Raw genomic sequence first — 6,715 nt, forward strand, 5'->3', positions numbered from 1 at the left:
CCACCTCCTCCTTCTCGGCTTCCTCCTCCTCTTCTTCCACCTGCTCATCCAGTCAGCCACACACCTTCACCACCAACTTCAGCACAGCCGGGGTAAACGTCAGCAGGCCATTCTGAAACTCATATGTTTGGGGGACAGGCCCCACACCGCACAGGAGTTGTGGCGGGGTATTGAACAACAGACCGACGAGTGGTTGCTGCCGGTGAGCCTCAAGCCCGGCCTGGTGGTGTGTGATAATGGGCGAAATCTCGTTGCAGCTCTGGGACTAGCCGGTTTGACGCACATCCCTTGCTTGGCGCATGTGCTGAATTTGGTGGTGCAGAAGTTCATTCACAACTACCCCGACATGTCAGAGCTGCTGCATAAAGTGCGGGCCGTCTGTTCGCGCTTCCGGCGTTCACATCCTGCCGCTGCTCGCCTGTCTGCGCTACAGCGTAACTTCGGCCTTCCCGCTCACCGCCTCATATGCGACGTGCCCACCAGGTGGAACTCCACCTTGCACATGCTGGACAGACTGTGCGAGCAGCAGCAGGCCATAGTGGAGTTTCAGCTGCAGCACGCACGGGTCAGTCGCACTACAGAACAGCACCACTTCACCACCAATGACTGGGCCTCCATGCGAGACCTGTGTGCCCTGTTGCGCTGTTTCGAGTACTCCACCAACATGGCCAGTGGCGATGACACCGTTATCAGCGTTACAATACCACTTCTATGTCTCCTTGAGAAAACACTTAGGGCGATGATGGAACAGGAGGTGGCCCAGGAGGAGGAGGAGGAGGATGAGGAAGAGGGGTCATTTTTAGCACTTTCAGGCCAGTCTCTTCGAAGTGACTCAGAGGGAGGTTTTTTGCAACAGCAGAGGCCAGGTACAAATGTGGCCAGCCAGGGCCCACTACTGGAGGACGAGGAGGACGAGGATGAGGAGGAGGTGGAGGAGGATGAGGATGAAGCATGGTCACAGCGGGGTGGCACCCAACGCAGCTCGGGTCCATCACTGGTGCGTGGCTGGGGGGAAAGGCAGGACGATGACGATACGCCTCCCACAGAGGACAGCTTGTCCTTATCCCTGGGCAGCCTGGCACACATGAGCGACTACATGCTGCAGTGCCTGCGCAACGACAGCAGAGTTGCCCACATTTTAACCTGTGCGGACTACTGGGTTGCCACCCTGCTGGATCCACGCTACAAAGACAATGTGCCCACCTTACTTCCTGCACTGGAGCGTGATAGGAAGATGCGCGAGTACAAGCGCACGTTGGTAGACGCGCTACTGAGAGCATTCCCAAATGTCACAGGGGAACAAGTGGAAGCCCAAGGCCAAGGCAGAGGAGGAGCAAGAGGTCGCCAAGGCAGCTGTGTCACGGCCAGCTCCTCTGAGGGCAGGGTTAGCATGGCAGAGATGTGGAAAACTTTTGTCAACACGCCACAGCTAACTGCACCACCACCTGATACGCAACGTGTTAGCAGGAGGCAACATTTCACTAACATGGTGGAACAGTACGTGTGCACACCCCTCCACGTACTGACTGATGGTTCGGCCCCATTCAACTTCTGGGTCTCTAAATTGTCCACGTGGCCAGAGCTAGCCTTTTATGCCTTGGAGGTGCTGGCCTGCCCGGCAGCCAGCGTTTTGTCTGAACGTGTATTCAGCACGGCAGGGGGCGTCATTACAGACAAACGCAGCCGCCTGTCTACAGCCAATGTGGACAAGCTGACGTTCATAAAAATGAACCAGGCATGGATCCCACAGGACCTGTCCGTCCCTTGTCCAGATTAGACATTAACTACCTCCCCATAACCATATATTATTGGACTCCAGGGCACTTCCTCATTCAATCCTATTTTTATTTTCATTTTACCATTATATTGCGATGCTACCCAAAGTTGAATGAACCTCTCCTCTGCCTGTGTGCTAGGCCTAAATATATGCCAATGGACTGTTGCAGTGGTGGCTGACATGAAGCCTGATTCTCTGCTATGACATGCAGACTAATTCTCTGCTGACATGAAGCCAGATTGTCTGTTACGGGACCTTTCTCCTCTGCCTGGGTTCTGGGCCTAAATTTATGAAAATTGACTCTTACAGTGGTGGGTGACGTGAAGCCTGATTCTCTGCTATGATATGAAGACTGATTCTCTGCTGTCATGAAGCCAGATTGTCTGTTACGGGACCTCTCTGCTCTGCCTGTGTGCTAGGCCTAAATATATGCCAATGGACTGTTGCAGTGGTGGGTGACGTGAAGCCTGATTCTCTGCTATGATATGAAGACTGATTCTCTGCTGACATGAAGCCAGATTGTCTGTTACGGGACCTCCCTCCTCTGCCTGGGTGCTGGGCCTAAATATATGCCAATGGACTGTTGCAGTGGTGGCTGACGTGAAGCCTCATTCTCTGCTATGACATGCAGACTAATTCTCTGCTGACATGAAGACAGATTCTCTGTTACGGGACCTCTCTGCTCTGCCTGTGTGCTAGGCCTAAATATATGCCAATGGACTGTTGCAGTGGTGGGTGACGTGAAGCCTGATTCTCTGCTATGATATGAAGACTGATTCTCTGCTGACATGAAGCCAGATTGTCTGTTACGGGACCTTTCTCCTCTGCCTGTGTGCTAGGCCTAAATATATGCCAATGGACTGTTGCAGTGGTGGGTGACGTGAAGCCTGATTCTCTGCTATGATATGAAGACTGATTCTCTGCTGACATGAAGCCAGATTGTCTGTTACGGGACCTTTCTCCTCTGCCTGGGTTCTGGGCCTAAATTTATGAAAATTGACTCTTACAGTGGTGGGTGACGTGAAGCCTGATTCTCTGCTATGATATGAAGACTGATTCTCTGCTGACATGAAGCCAGATTGTCTGTTACGGGACCTTTCTCCTCTGCCTGGGTTCTGGGCCTAAATTTATGAAAATTGACTCTTACAGTGGTGGGTGACGTGAAGCCTGATTCTCTGCTATGATATGAAGACTGATTCTCTGCTGACATGAAGCCAGATTGTCTGTTACGGGACCTTTCTCCTCTGCCTGGGTTCTGGGCCTAAATTTATGAAAATTGACTCTTACAGTGGTGGGTGACGTGAAGCCTGATTCTCTGCTATGATATGAAGACTGATTCTCTGCTGACATGAAGCCAGATTCTCTGTTACGGGACCTCCCTCCTCTGCCTGGGTGCTGGGCCTAAATATATGCCAATGGACTGTTGCAGTGGTGGCTGACGTGAAGCCTCATTCTCTGCTATGACATGCAGACTAATTCTCTGCTGACATGAAGACAGATTCTCTGTTACGGGACCTCCCTCCTCTGCCTGGGTGCTGGGCCTAAATATATGCCAATGGACTGTTGCAGTGGTGGCTGACGTGAAGCCTCATTCTCTGCTATGACATGCAGACTAATTCTCTGCTGACATGAAGACAGATTCTCTGTTACGGGACCTCCCTCCTCTGCCTGGGTGCTGGGCCTAAATATATGCCAATGGACTGTTGCAGTGGTGGCTGACGTGAAGCCTCATTCTCTGCTATGACATGCAGACTGATTCTCTGCTGTCATGAAGCCAGATTGTCTGTTACGGGACCTCTCTGCTCTGCCTGTGTGCTAGGCCTAAATATATGCCAATGGACTGTTGCAGTGGTGGGTGACGTGAAGCCTGATTCTCTGCTATGATATGAAGACTGATTCTCTGCTGACATGAAGCCAGATTGTCTGTTACGGGACCTTTCTCCTCTGCCTGGGTTCTGGGCCTAAATTTATGAAAATTGACTCTTACAGTGGTGGGTGACGTGAAGCCTGATTCTCTGCTATGATATGAAGACTGATTCTCTGCTGACATGAAGCCAGATTGTCTGTTACGGGACCTTTCTCCTCTGCCTGGGTTCTGGGCCTAAATTTATGAAAATTGACTCTTACAGTGGTGGGTGACGTGAAGCCTGATTCTCTGCTATGATATGAAGACTGATTCTCTGCTGACATGAAGCCAGATTGTCTGTTACGGGACCTTTCTCCTCTGCCTGGGTTCTGGGCCTAAATTTAAGAAAATTGACTCTTACAGTGGTGGGTGACGTGAAGCCTGATTCTCTGCTATGATATGAAGACTGATTCTCTGCTGACATGAAGCCAGATTCTCTGTTACGGGACCTCCCTCCTCTGCCTGGGTGCTGGGCCTAAATATATGCCAATGGACTGTTGCAGTGGTGGCTGACGTGAAGCCTCATTCTCTGCTATGACATGCAGACTGATTCTCTGCTGACATGAAGCCAGATTCTCTGTTACGGGACCTCTCTCCTCTGCCTGTGTGTGTGCTGGGCCTAAATATATGCCAATGGACTGTTGCAGTGGTGGCTGACGTGAAGCCTCATTCTCTGCTATGACATGCAGACTAATTCTCTGCTGACATGAAGACAGATTCTCTGTTACGGGACCTCCCTCCTCTGCCTGGGTGCTGGGCCTAAATATATGCCAATGGACTGTTGCAGTGGTGGCTGACGTGAAGCCTCATTCTCTGCTATGACATGCAGACTAATTCTCTGCTGACATGAAGACAGATTCTCTGTTACGGGACCTCTCTCCTCTGCCTGTGTGTGTGCTGGGCCTAAATATATGCCAATGGACTGTTGCAGTGGTGGCTGACGTGAAGCCTCATTCTCTGCTATGACATGCAGACTGATTCTCTGCTGACATGAAGCCAGATTCTCTGTTACGGGACCTCTCTCCTCTGCCTGTGTGTGTGCTGGGCCTAAATATATGCCAATGGACTGTTGCAGTGGTGGCTGACGTGAAGCCTCATTCTCTGCTATGACATGCAGACTGATTCTCTGCTGACATGAAGCCAGATTCTCTGTTACGGGACCTCTCTCCTCTGCCTGTGTGTGTGCTGGGCCTAAATATATGCCAATGGACTGTTGCAGTGGTGGCTGACGTGAAGCCTCATTCTCTGCTATGACATGCAGACTGATTCTCTGCTGACATGAAGCCAGATTCTCTGTTACGGGACCTCTCTCCTCTGCCTGTGTGTGTGCTGGGCCTAAATATATGCCAATGGACTGTTGCAGTGGTGGCTGACGTGAAGCCTCATTCTCTGCTATGACATGCAGACTAATTCTCTGCTGACATGAAGACAGATTCTCTGTTACGGGACCTCCCTCCTCTGCCTGGGTGCTGGGCCTAAATATATGCCAATGGACTGTTGCAGTGGTGGCTGACGTGAAGCCTCATTCTCTGCTATGACATGCAGACTAATTCTCTGCTGACATGAAGACAGATTCTCTGTTACGGGACCTCTCTCCTCTGCCTGGGTGCCGGGGCCTAAATATCTGAGAATGGACTGTTCCAGTGGTGGGTGACGGGAAGCCAGATTCTCTGCTATGGAACCTCTCTCCAATTGATTTTGGTTAATTTTTATTTATTTAATTTTTATTTTAATTAATTTCCCTATCCACATTTGTTTGCAGGGGATTTACCTACATGTTGCTGCCTTTTGCAGCCCTCTAGCTCTTTCCTGGGCTGTTTTACAGCCTTTTTAGTGCCGAAAAGTTCGGGTCCCCATTGACTTCAATGGGGTTCGGGTTCGGGACGAAGTTCGGATCGGGTTCGGATCCCGAACCCGAACATTTCCGGGATGTTCGGCCGAACTTCTCGAACCCGAACATCCAGGTGTTCGCTCAACTCTACTAATCAGCATTTGTACTTTTATAGTATCTGGAAGTGATCAAAACTGATCACAGTCAGATCTATAATTGTATTAGTGTCACTTTAGGTTCGCCCTCCACCCAAAACGCAGTGTTTGCCCGATCAGGCCTGATCGGTCGCCCACACGTGTGTTCACCCACGCCCGCCCCACCGCAGTGACAAAATTTTTTTTTTGATCACTGCACATTCACTTTACACGCACTGCGGCGATAAAAAAATCAGTTTTGATATTTTTTATCAACCGCAGCGGCCTCCTGTACTTCGCTAGCCTCCCATTTGTAAGACAGGCTTGCTTTTTTTTCTTGGGTAGTCTCAGGGAATACCCCTAAATTTAGTTGCCCACATGTCTAACAGGGGGTATTCCTCTGAAGAGGCCTACAGGCTTCTGACCCAGTCAGATGAGAAGTGGGAACCCTCATCTGATGAATCCAGCGGGTCAGAATACGAACCTGTAGAAAGCAGTGGCTCTCTGACCCAAAGTTCGGACGAGGAGGCTGAGGTCCCTGATACCACCAGGCGTACCCGGCCCCGTGTCGCTAGACCGCAGGTTGCGCAGGATCCGCTTCAAGAGCAGCAGAGTGGGGCTGGTGCTGTCGGATTACGTGGTGAGGCATACACCAGCAGCCCAGCCCTCCCTGGACCTAGTACCAGCACTGCCGTACAACCTGGTGAAGTAGCGAGCACCAGAAGGGCAGTTGAAGCTGGTACGGTGGCACGTGCAGTAGTGACCCCGTCGCAGCCACCGCAAAGACGTGCCAGTAGAGCCCCTAGAGTCCCTGATGTGCTAGCAAACCCTGATTGGCAGTCCCCAACTTCAGCCGCACCTGTAGTTTTCCCTTTCACCGCCCAGTCTGGAGTTCGGGTTGAGACAGCTCAGATCGGTTCGGCCCTGGGATTTTTTGAGCTGTTCTTGACTGCAGAGCTCTTAGACTTAGTTGTGACAGAGACAAACCGGTATGCCACACAATTTATAACCGCTAACCCGGGAAGCTTTTATACCCAGCCTTTCCGGTGGAAACCAGTCCAAGTTTC

This window comes from Bufo gargarizans, chromosome 2 (assembly GCF_014858855.1).
Source record: "Bufo gargarizans isolate SCDJY-AF-19 chromosome 2, ASM1485885v1, whole genome shotgun sequence".
NCBI lineage: Eukaryota > Metazoa > Chordata > Amphibia > Anura > Bufonidae > Bufo > Bufo gargarizans.